General features: G+C 47.3%; 1 protein-coding gene across 1 annotated transcript in view; it reads left to right on the forward strand.

Annotated features, from left to right (window-relative positions):
• Positions 1-12,548, forward strand: part of LOC114909086 (zinc finger protein 11-like) — a 334,553-nt gene that overhangs the window by 147,990 nt on the left and 174,015 nt on the right. The gene's annotated exons all lie outside the window — the stretch shown is intronic.

The following is a 12,548-nucleotide window of genomic DNA, read 5'->3' on the forward strand; positions in this document are numbered from 1 at the left end:
GTAAATGAGTTCAGTCAGGAGTTGTGTGTTCTCGCATTTAATGAGTACTTGCATGCAGCACCAGCCCTTAAATTGTGTTTAAAGTTGAATCTTCATTAGCCCACTTCTCTGTACTTAACCCCTCATTTTAAGTAATAGCTGCCGCAATTTACCGAAGTTCAGCCGTGTCTCTCAGCACTGCTCTTTGTTTTTCCATACAACAAGCGACTTCCAGTAGCGGGTCTGCTGTCCTCAGGGGCCTCATGTTTCTGCCCACACTTTAGTTCACACCATTAGGAATGTGTGCTCTGTCTCTAATGAAGGCTTTTTTTGCTCAGTGTTTTCGGTATACGCGATTGATGGTCAGAGTTGAGGAGTCATGGTGTATAACTCTGGGATCGGTTAGATGTTTGAGTCCGCTTTGGGCAATAATGAGTCACGGTGAGGAGCTTTGAGTCCACTTTGAGAGCTGAGCCATGGTTTTGAAGTTCTGGGCTTGTGAGTTGGTTGAATTTACTTTTAGCATCACAGTACAAAACTCCCAGGCTGTAGGAGTTACTTTGTCTGGTATAGTTTAGGAGTCATGGTATAAGATCTACACTGTAGGCACTATTTAGGTGGCATTGAGTCCTATTTGAGAGTTAGGTCTTGGTGAGAAACTCTGGGCTGTAGAAGGTTCTTGGCTTGTTCAGTCTTAAAAGTTGAGGAGTCATGACAAAAAAACTGAGGCTTGTTTGGTTAGTTGAGTCCAATTTGTTGTTCTGGCCTGGTTTCTCCTGAGAGAGGAGCAGCAGACACTCAAGGGGTTCTTTGTTCGGCTCGGCTCTGGTATGACCATCAGTTAGAAAGTGGGCCAGGGGCACGGTGCTGAACGGGGGTTGCTGGACACGCTCTGTTAATTCTGTGCGAACGGCCGCAGTCCACGTCGACGCATGGCTGGCCGTAGCTTCTCTCGCCTGCTTCAGGACGCAAATTTTAAGTAATGCCAAGTTAGTGCTGCCACTCTATTTTCAACAACTTGCATTCTTCAGTCTGTTGGAGCAGCTCCACAAAATTCTCCATAAACTGTTTTACTGCGCGCTTTCCTTCACCCATCCACCCATCTATCCCTCTGTCCATATGCGATCGTCAACTGCTTGTCCTATGCGAGGTCGGGAGGGTCCGGAGCCTGTCCCACAAGCGCAGGGCATGAGGAAAGGTAAACACTGGACAGAACGACAGTCATCCAAGTGAGCCTTGTGAAAACGGAATGCTGAGCCACTGCTTTTTGGCTCTGTTCTTCAGCACGCAGCAGGAAATCCAGAGCTGCACTACCAGATTCCTGCTCGAAAACTGCAGTTCATTAGTAGTGACCAAGATAGTTTCTACTGAATGGGATCCCCAGATGTCATTATTATAAAGCCCTTTGAGGGATTTAGAGGAATCAAGAAAGAAATGATTACAGATGACACTGGTTAGTTTCCCAGCTGCAGAGCTGTATTTGCCCCTGATGTTTTGTGTTTTGCTGTAATGTAAGTTCTGTCAACAAGTAAAGTTAAATGTGGAACTTTCCAGATTCAAACCATTTTGATCTCTCTGCTAAGCAACGCACAAGATGGGGAGAGCCGAGAAGCCTGGCAGTGTCTAAAGAGGTCATAAATCTTTGTGTCTTACCTATGAATCTTGGCCATGTTGCCAGAGAAACAGAATGAAAGATTGTGATTGGAGGCAATCAGAAAAGGCAAGAACTTAAAAGTGGAAGGTTTTGTAGCTGACCTCTTTAGAGACCATTCTAGAGGGCACAGATGTGTTGATTTGAGCTCTACTCTTCAGTCTAGGGCTCTGGAAGCCCGATGTTCTGCATTTGCAAAGAGGCCACCATCAGTGTGATGTGGCCGGCGACTGCCTTAATGACGAAAGGCTCTTTCCCCCACTCTGTGTAGCTGTAAGAGTCTGAAGCATGTCCTGAACATTCGGCATGGAGTGGCAGATGAAAGCAGAGGTGACTCTTCAGGCTCTTAAAGCCTGCAGATTTTCCTGCTGAAAGGTCAGTCGGATTGAAGGAGATTTATGGGAAAGCAGCAGCTGACACTGCACCCCCCAACTGCCCCTGCTCTAAGGAGGATGCCAAGACACTTTGGGACTCAGGGGAACTGGACAAAAGTCAAGGAGAATGTTGAGGTGGTGCAGGGACAGTCTCTGGATCAGATGTCACGGGGCTTTGGGGAGGGGTTGGCGTGTCAGAGGTTTGTGTGACTGAGAGTGTGTGTGGGTATGCGTTTGAGCAACGACGAGAGTGAGAGTGACTGAGTGAGAGTGAGCAGGTCCGAGCACTTTCCTCTGTCCATCAACAAACATGTCCTGCCCCTCCTGTAGAGCTTCATGTGACCCCAAAGCCCATAAAAGGCCTTCCTGTCCTGGGAAGGATTAAGAACCTGCACTGACATGCAACCTCCCAAGAATTAGGGAAGCAAACGAATGGACGACGGCTTTTGGCACTAGAATAGGACACTACGAATACTTGGTTATGCTGTATGGATTCGCCACTTCTGTTTTCCTCGAGTTTGAGAAGGAAGTTCTTTGGAACATTATTACTCTCCGGCCAGGTGTGTGTGTGTGTATATATATATATATATATATATATATATAGATTTTATTTTGATACGCACAGGAAGTGTGCATCAGAATATAATACAAGTGTGTAGCTGACGGTGTGTGCACATGTGTGCTCCAAGAGCAATGAGAGTGTGAGTGACAGAGCACTTTGTTCTCCCACTCAGCAGCTCAGCTCCCGCCAGGTCCGTAGATGTACATGTGACCCCAAAACCAATGAAATGCCCTCTAGCCCCAGAGATGATGTAGAACTTGCATCACGACAGGGCCATGACAGACGTGGGCCATTCTGAGGACTTGACTTGGCTCCAAACATAAAAAAACAGGAGATTCTTACAGTATCTTTACCAGCTAAATTATTAGTCAGCCCAGTTTTGGACTCATGACATTTTTTGCCAAGGATTTAAAAAAGACACATTTTTATCTAGTCTTGTACTCTTGAATGGGGTGCTGTGATTCTGGACTCTTTTATGGACATTTTAGATTTGGGGTAGGCAAACGGTTGGGTGTGCAGCTAGGAATCTTGACCGTGAACGTGCAGGTAGGATAGAAAACCGGCTTTTTCCCCAGCCCCCCATTCTCCTTTCAGTGGGTTGTCAGTGCCGGCATGCTCCTGGCAACCCGTCGCCTCCCCCGTCACCCCGCCCCCCCACCGACTCTGTAAGGCTGCGGAGTTTGCCGGCCCGGCCGCCAACGCTACCTCCTGCGACACCGCTCGTGAAAGAGAGGGCTGCCCCAGCGGGACCCTGCCAGGGAGCCCCGACAGGCGTGACAAAAGCCATGCGCTTGGCTCCAGCCAGAGGAAGATGTCAGACAAACCCCTTGGCAATGGCGCTTTTATTTACTCTATACCCCCTTCCTCAAAAGAAGTGCAGTGCCATTGAGCCGGTCCCTTGGCAACAGTTGACTTTGTCGCTAGGGAGACCGGTTTCTCATGATGTCATTGCCTTTTTGTTGGGGAGACAGAGAAGAGGAAATGAGTTTTCAATTTTTTTTTCCTCAGCTCGATCAGAAGCTGGACATCACTGACAACCTGTAAAGTGAAACTTGACCTACAACCTCTCGTTATAGGATACGTAGGACGCGCGCAAAAAAACTGATAGTCGCTCGCTCCCTCAGCAAACACTGTTGCTCCCCGTGCACAAAAGAGGGAGAACAATGTGCGGCGCCGAGGACGAGTGCAGGAGGAGGCGAGCGCAAAGCGCCTGCCTCAATTCCGTCCAAACGAGCGGGCCACCGTGGCCCTGCCTCCGCCCGGGGTGCTAATCTGGGAGCGAGGAAGGGAAAACCATTATGGCTGCGTCCAACGTGGTGGATAAACATTATCGCTGGGTCACTCGGTGTCTATATACGGCACAGCGGCTGGAAGGGCAGCGCACGGGTGGCGTCCCTGGCATGTGTCACCGGCTCCAGAAAGACTCTCTTTCTCGCCCTGCCGCACTTTCCCCGCAAACACCTGCCCCCTGACCCTTAATCACTTGCCCTCCCATACCGCTTTCACCCTCCAGCCGTAGCAGCTGCCTACGCAATGCCAGGCATCCGCCAAGAGGCCGACTGCCGATGTTGCGGCAGGGAGTCATGTGGGAGTGTGTCAGGCTCGAGTCACTTCGTGCTCATGCCAGCAAACGGCACGGCCAACAGCGGTGCATGCTGGGTCGGGGTCGGGCACTGTAGCTGCAGCTGTTCTAAATTCACCATAACAGAATACCTGTAGCTGCTGCCTCAAGTACACAGTTTAAATGATCTGTTACTTGGGCTAAGCAGGTAGTGCTGGTACCTCGCTGTGCCCAGGCTGCCGTTCCGGCGTAGTCTGTAACCCTGCTCGGGGTGTCTGGCTGTGTATGTTGTCACTGTGTTAGCAGTCCAAACATCTCCACCTGTGGAAGAATGCAATGGCAACTACAAGTTCTATGCCCTCCTGTAGCAAGAAAACCACAAGCAGTCATTGTGAGTCAAAGCTGACTCGTTGCCACTTACCTCATTAATACAGCTAGACACTTTTGTGGAAACGATCTCAGGGGAGCACAATGTTGAAACTACAACATCTTGAGGGACTTGAGCCCATAAACCTATTAGTCACAAGTTCTGATATTATGCACCAGCTGTTGCCTAATGAGATGTCAGTTATTCATGTTGAAATGCTGATACACTGAGCTTGCAGGCTGTTAATCCGAGAGAGGCCACCTTGAGATGCCCAAGGAACAGGGCAAACCTTTGAAAAGTGTCTGAGGCTACACATGATTTGTTATCTTCTTTAGACAGATTCATCGTTTAAGGCCCAGGTCTTTTCTCTGGACTTATATGATGGATGATATACATTTATTTAGCAAATGCTTTTCTCCAAAGCAACTCCCAATGAACTCTATATAGTGTTATCAGCCCACGCACCTTATTCACCGTGGTGACTTACACTGCTAGATACACTACTTACAATGGGTCACTCATCCATACATCAGTGGAACACGCTCTTCCTGTCACTCACGCACTATGGGGAACCTGAACTGTTTTTGGACTGTGGGAGGAAACCAGAGCACCCAGGAGAAGCCCATGCAGACGCGGGGAGAACATGCAAACTCCACACAGAGTGGGGATCAAACTCATGTCCTCTCACACCATCCAGGCACTGTGACACAGCAGCGCCACTCGCTGTGCCACCATGCTGCCCACAGATGATGGTGCCATTTCCATGATTCCTTGTGGGAAACGCAGATCTTTCATGTGAGGATGCAAAGCCTCCTATGTTTTCCGACATTGATGAAAGTGAACGTCACTATTCCTGAGCACTAGTGATGTTTACGCTCAGACCCATCTTGACATGTTTTTCCCTCCTCCACCCAGCGCAAACTCTTTCGGACTGGATTCCTCTCTTTCCTCAACAGGGTTTCTTTGCTACATCTTTTTTTTTTTTTGTGCTGGGATCATGGTGAAGAAAAAAGGGGGTGCAGTGGCAAAGTGGGTTTGGCTGGGTCTTGCTCTCCGGTGGGTTTAGGGTTCGAGTCCTGCTTGGGGTGCAATGCGGTGGACTTCTTCTTGTTCACATAGGTTTCTTCCCACAATCCTGTCCTGGCTGTGTCCCATTCTCCTCCAGCCTTGCACCCTGTGTTGCCGGGTTGGGCTCCAGTTCACCACAACCCCACTCGGGACAAGCGATTTCAGAAAGAGTGTGTGTGTGTCTGAGAGTGTGATTATGGTGAAGAGGAATCATGGCATTTCTCATGTGCTGACCTCCTTTCTTTGTCTTCAGGTCACAGGACCTCCATGACCGATTGTCAGGATTCAGCCAGCTAGGGTGCGAGTCACCATGGCAACCAGAGTTGAGGAGCATAGGACACGGTTCTGCGACAAATCAGTCAACGTCTAGTTTGAACTGCAAAGCCACGTTCGGTCACTGTGGTCGCTTTCATTCGTCCAGGTTTAGCTGGATTGAGCAGTGGCTCAGCTGAAATCTCCTCCAAGGTGTCCAACAATTCCCACGTGATCCGTTCTCTCCCCGCGTGTGTGTGTGGCAACCAGCCATGTTGAGTTCTGTACACCCTGGCTGTTTTCACTTCAACAGTGTAGATGAGCCGTGTGTGTTTGCCACCATCCCCCACACACATTTTTCCTTTGAGAGGACAAAGAGTGTAAAGGAGCGTCCTGCACAGGACAGCACCCTGACACACCACAGAAAGCCCACTTACTGAGATAGTTCAGCCGTCCCACTTTCATGTGATCTTCTAATCTCCTTAAAGCAGATCAGGCTGCCTGGTAAGGATTATGACTGATAGGGAGCTGGGAAATTGCTCATCATTTTCACACACACACACACACACACACACACACACACACACACACAAAATGAAACCAAGTGCCTTTTTCAACAGTCCTTTTACTGTTAGCAATATTTAAAAGTTCTACTGTTCATGAACACAAAATCATAAAATTGGCAAAATCTGAAATTTTGCAAATATCAGTTTTTTTTTCTCAATCTATTGAACTTGGAAAGCCACAATTACAATGTGTGTATTAATATTTCAACCTATAAAATGGCTATATGATTATATAAACGGATAAACGTCATGTTCGATTGGTAATTGCTATAAAAAAAATAAGAAATAAACATTGTGACTGATTTATTGTGCTACTTTAAAGCGCTGTGAGTGACCCGCCTTTCTGACTTTGCCGGGCTGCCGGCTCTGGTTTGGGTTCCCGGACTTGTCCGAGAGCCACGGCTGCACCGCGGTACTTGTCACGCTGCCGGGGGTCCTGCTGTTTGCTTAGGCTAATGAGTGCTGGTGGCATTGCTGCGCCGGGGAAAGCCCCCATGGCAACGGGCTGACCTTTACGCCAAGGCTGCGCTGGGGTACGACGGGCTGTGGGCCACGGGAGGCAGTAAGATACATCAGTGTGGGCTGATGAGTTCCATCAGCCAGAAAGAGTTAAGACATTATTATTGTTATTATTATTATCTGACACTTTTCTCCACGGTGATATGGAATGCTTTGTACATGGGCTACTTACAGTGATTTACCCATTCATAAACAGGGTAATTTTTACTGTGTAGATCAGGGTAGGTACCTTGATCAAGAGTTCTACAGCAGGAGCTGAGATTCAAAGCTAGATCCATCAGTTACTAAGTGACAGAGTTAACTACCATGTCCCCTGCCGCCTGAGATATGCGGAGCATCAAGTGAAGAACACAATGCTGCCCGTCCACTTCAAAATTAAAAGAAAAAAAAAATCCTTTGTGTGCTGGTATTGGTGTGACTGATGAGCTGTTGGACAAGTTTTTTCCTCAGAAAATCACACACACACCTAACAGAATGATGGATGAAGGCAGCTATTTCTTTTGTTTCATTTTGTTTCCCACTTCCACCATCCGTTCAGCTGTAAATATGAGCAACTGGACACAAGGCCCCCCCGCAGGAGGAATGGCAGCTCACTGGGTAGCGCTGGAGCCTCACAGCATGTAAGGCGTGCGTTTGGGTCAGGGTTCGAATGTGGCTCAGTTTGTGGAATTTTCATCTTCTTCTTGTTCACATAGGTTTCCTCCCACAGTCCAAAGACATGTCCTTCAATTGGACTGTTTACTCTAAACTGGCCACTGTGTGTGTGTGTGTGTGTGTGCGCGTGCGCGTGCGTGCGCACATTATGCATAAATGATTGTAGGCAGTTCGGTGCAGTGTGTCCAACACTGTAAGTCACCGTTGATGCATAAAGGTGTCACGGCTAAATTCCAAGTTAATAAAAAATAAACACATGCTTGAAAACACACGCTTACAAATACACACAGAATTAGGCCTGTTTACTCACCATTTGCTTGTGTGTGTAAGAGAGTGCAAGGGGTGATGGGGGGTTATCTTGGGTCACACCCCGCAGCGTGCACTAGGAAGAAACCCCACCCTGCCGCCAGCTGTGACCCCGCACTCTAATTTGGGACCGGTGTCCAGTTTCAGGGGTCATCGGCAGAGGTCCCCTCCGCGGCCCCCGAGGGCAGCCGACACACACCCCGCTGTCACGCACTCGCACCGTCACACCAATTGGCAGAAACGCAACCCAAGCTGTGTTCTTTTACCGCGACTCCCTTCATTCCCGAAGGCGTCGTATTCCAACCTGGACTTTTCTGCTTCCGTGAGACCATTTTAATGAACTACGTCTCTGTTTCGCTCTTTCTTTCGGTAGCTGCCCTGCAGCCGAGCGCGCGGAAATACTGACGGGGCCCTGCCTATTTCTCACTTTATCACTCAAGGCCACGCGCTCTCAGGTGAGCTCATACAGTCTCCCGAGCTCCGTGGGGGTGGGGGGGCGGGGTGCGTTAATCACAGCCCCACGTGGCCCCGGGGTGCGTCAGCGAGGGTCGCAGCTGAGCGGTCAGCTGGCAGGGGCAGAATGGCTGAGCTGGGGGAAACTGGAGCCCCCCCCCATACACACGCTACAGGCAGTTTAGAGTCACATAAACAATAAATAAATAAATGATAATAACAACATGCTGAAATTCAAGAGTGTAAAACTTACCCAACACACGGGCCTCACTGACATGTCCACAGGGCTCAAGCAATGTGCCCCACCAACACACACACACACACACACACACACACGCACACACACACACACTCCCGGGATCTACAGTGAAAAAAAAAAAAACAAACCAACAGCGTCTGTGAAAAACTGGACTAAGTAATATAAAAAGTGAAAAACCTGTCTGTGTGTGTGCGTGTGTGTGTGCCTTGTGGCGCGGCTCAACAGCGCCCCCGTGTGTGTGTGTGACGGGACGGGTGTTGACTCAACACCAATCAGTTTCGGCAAATTTACCGCACATTTACAGCATTACAAAGTAAATAACGTGGTGAGGGTTTGTGACGACGCGCGCGCGCGAGAAAATTTTTTGGCGGGATTTTTTAACGGCGCGTTTTTCGAGCTGAACTTTGTGCCCTTTTCTGCCTCTGAGGTAACAGGAATGACCGATAAGCTGGAATCTCTAACACAAATTTCATTCTTTGTGGACTAGCTTCGTATTTCCAAAATAAAAACGAAACTATAATAATAAAAGTTATGCAGGTAACTGCAGGTTTTTAGGAGCATTGATGACTGACGAAGTAATCAACTAATCTGTGAACAAATCGCTGAAGTTTCACCTTCCTGGAGGATGTAAACTCTAAATATGAGAGGAGTGTCTGCTTAATTAATAAATCCCAATATAATGTAAACAGCTTCAAACAAAACCAACTGCCAACCAGTTAATAGTACAATTTCCTTCAGGATTAACATCAACAACAGTAATAATAATAATAATAATAATAATTGTTTCCACCCATGACAATTTTCAAATTTAAGACCCTTATAAACCTTAGACCCTAAATGTAAGTTATATATAGCTATAACTACCTGAAAAATTACAATAGTTTACATCAGTTGGATAATTATTTCCTTTGCTCCTCACACACACACACACTGGCCGAAGCCGCTCGTCCCGAGCGGGGTCATGGCGATCTGGAGCCTAACCCGGCCACACAGGGCGTAAGGTTGGAGGGGAAGAGGACACGCAGGACGGGATGCCAGTCCGCCACAAGGAACCCCAAGCAGGACTCGAACCCCACACCTGCCAGAGAGCATTACTTGGCCAAACCTGCTGCACTGCCACATCCCCCAGTTTGTAAATAATTGTGTACAATTTAAACATAACTGAGTAGTCGTGTAAACAGGGTATATGTGAGGGTCTTGGAGTCAGTGAAGTCGTTTCTATTGGAGCACCAGCATGTGTTCACTTGGAGAGGTGTGAAAGGTCAATGTGAGATTACACCACTTTTATCTCTGGGTAAAAATGTATCACTAGAAGGTCACCCATTGTGTGACCCAATGACTTGCAGTCTTCCAAATGACATCTAAGCAGGAGGGAGTGGAGCTGATAGACTTGGAAGAGTGTGTTGAACTTTAGAGGAAAGTCTTTCAGGACAAGACTCCTTACCCTTAGTAAAAGTCAAAGGTCTCTTGTGCTGCATGGGTCACAACTGTAAACAAATATAAACCACTTAAAAGTAGCTGGATTGATGCTGTCCCCTGTGATCATATGTTCATCAGTTAAAACACAAGATCTATTGTTGCCACCATGTTCCAGCACAATCCTCAGTGGTTTCCCTTTGGGGTTCCTACCATGTGTCATCAAGAATAGAGTTCACAGAAGCCTGAGGCTACTCTGATTGGAATAATAAAGATCAGATCTGCAAAAGGGTCTGACAGGAAGGGTCAAAGGTCAGGATTCAGAGGTTGGAGAATAAGGTGGCCGTGTCCTCTCCCACGGATGTGGCTCCGTCATCACCCACCACTCTGTTGTTTGACATCCATGTCTCTATATTGCGGCTGGGAACTCCTGCTCTTCAGATTTTCTCTCAAAGTTAGGTTTGGTTTTACATGTTAATGCAGATGTTTGTAACTCTTGTCCCAGGTGACCAAAAATCTGGCCAGCAGTGGATATTATTCACATTAACCAACACACCACGTTAATCCTGGGTAACACTGACACAGAGCAAAAACTTGACAAGATTCTTTTTTGATATATTTTTATATATGTGTCAATATACCTACAATTTAGAGCAGTGAGCTTCAGCAATAAGAGTACAGGAGATCAATCCATCCGTGGCACCCCTCATCCCACCACCATCCTTGTCTTATAGAGCTATTGCAGGAATTTCAGAGTAAATGGGACACATGGGGCACTGAGAGGTTCATGCATGAAAATGTGCTGACAGCTAGATTCCCTCTTGCCTGGCAACCCCCATGGTGCCACCCCAGAAAAGTACAGCCCATGAAGGAATCCATCTTTCCATCCCCCAACATTGCTTATTCCATATTTTTGCCTTTTTCTCCAAACCTTTCTTCTCTTTTTTCTCTTAGCTTATCCAAACCCCATATCCATGCTACCCAGCCTCTGGCTGACGTCTAATCATACATAGTGGGAATCAGGGAAAGGGGCTATTGATCAGGCCTGGACCTCAGGGTCTAGCGATTGCTTCTTATCCCTCTCAGCTGCCACGCTTGGGTTCAACGATTAACATACTGCCAAAGGAGGAATGGGACCTGGCATGCCGGGAATGCAAGGCAGACATTTGGTAAGTCTAGAGCAATGGAATGCTCACTGTGTGAATGGATATGATGTCATTTGGACCTGGATTTTTTGACCTGACCTGAAATCCATCATGAATCCTGTTGATAAGCTATGTCTCATTAGGCATCTATATGTTTTGAGTTTGAAGGCCTCGACATTTCTTCATTCTTTACATTCCTTTAACCACCCTAATAAATCATGAAATGCCAAATGTTAAACGAGAGAGAAGTGAACAAAAGACGCGATCAATGCTGGAGCTAATTTTTCATTGCTATGGTAGAGCAGATTGACATAAAAGGCATTTAAAGATTGACTATCTATCTCATTGTCAGTTGAAGACTTGAGAACTGCAGATGTTATAGAAATGCTAAACAGAATTTATAGGCACACATATAAATTGTACTGGAAATGTAATTAAGATGAAGTTTGTAACTTCACAACCACATGTCTGCTAACACACACACTTTCTGAACCGCTTGTCCCATACAGGGTCACGGGGAACCAGAGCCTAACCCGGCAACTCAGGGCACAAGGCTGGAGGGGGAGGGGACACACCCAGGACAGGACACCAGTCCATCGCAAGGCACCCCAAGCAGGACTTGAACCCTAGACCCACCGGAGAGCAGGACCGTGGTCCAACCCACTGCGCCACCACACCCTCCATCTGCTAACATGATAAGAAAATAGTAGGGGGGGAGACAAGATTTATGGGAAATGAAGTCCTTTAAAATGTTCCTGGACAGATAGTCAGCACAGGCTAGCGTAGGCCTTGTAGTTATTTGTAGGGGGGGGTACAGAGTAACATCATCCATGTTGTTTTAGATTATTTAATGGATTTACTCATTACATGCAGGTCATTTGCTGCAGTTGGTGCAGTGTTGTATTTGGTCTGTTTTTTTGTAAAGTACTGTAGCATTAGCTGTAGTTGTACCTCATACACAGCCTTCCCCTTTATTTCTGCATTATCTTGTCTGGTTTTTTTACAGATATGTCAAGTTCCATGTGCACTCTCCCTTGGTGTAGGTTCAAGTTGGATGTAACAATAAACAATTGTAGATCCACTCTACTCCTTCTTCCATCAGACCTGTCTCAGTAACCAGGAGAGTGTGAGTTACAGTGAAGTGGTGGGGGCTGAGTTTGGGTTACTCTTTGGTTCACCACCAGGGGGGGCACAGTCCTAACTGCTCTTCTCTTGGAAAATCTTGCATCAAGTGGAGCTTGTTGCCGCAACAGCTCATGGCCGTCATTCTGGGATCCTTGTCTTTGTGTTGATCAAGTCGCAGGAAAAAACTTCAAATGTATTTAAAATGTTTTTTTGGTACTTTCTAAAAAAAAAGAGTACCTGTCCCTGAGCTTTACAATGAGAAGAACACTGGCGATAAAGAACCCCTTGTCC

This window comes from Scleropages formosus, chromosome 1, assembly GCF_900964775.1.
Source record: "Scleropages formosus chromosome 1, fSclFor1.1, whole genome shotgun sequence".
NCBI classification, from domain to species: Eukaryota; Metazoa; Chordata; class Actinopteri; order Osteoglossiformes; family Osteoglossidae; genus Scleropages; species Scleropages formosus.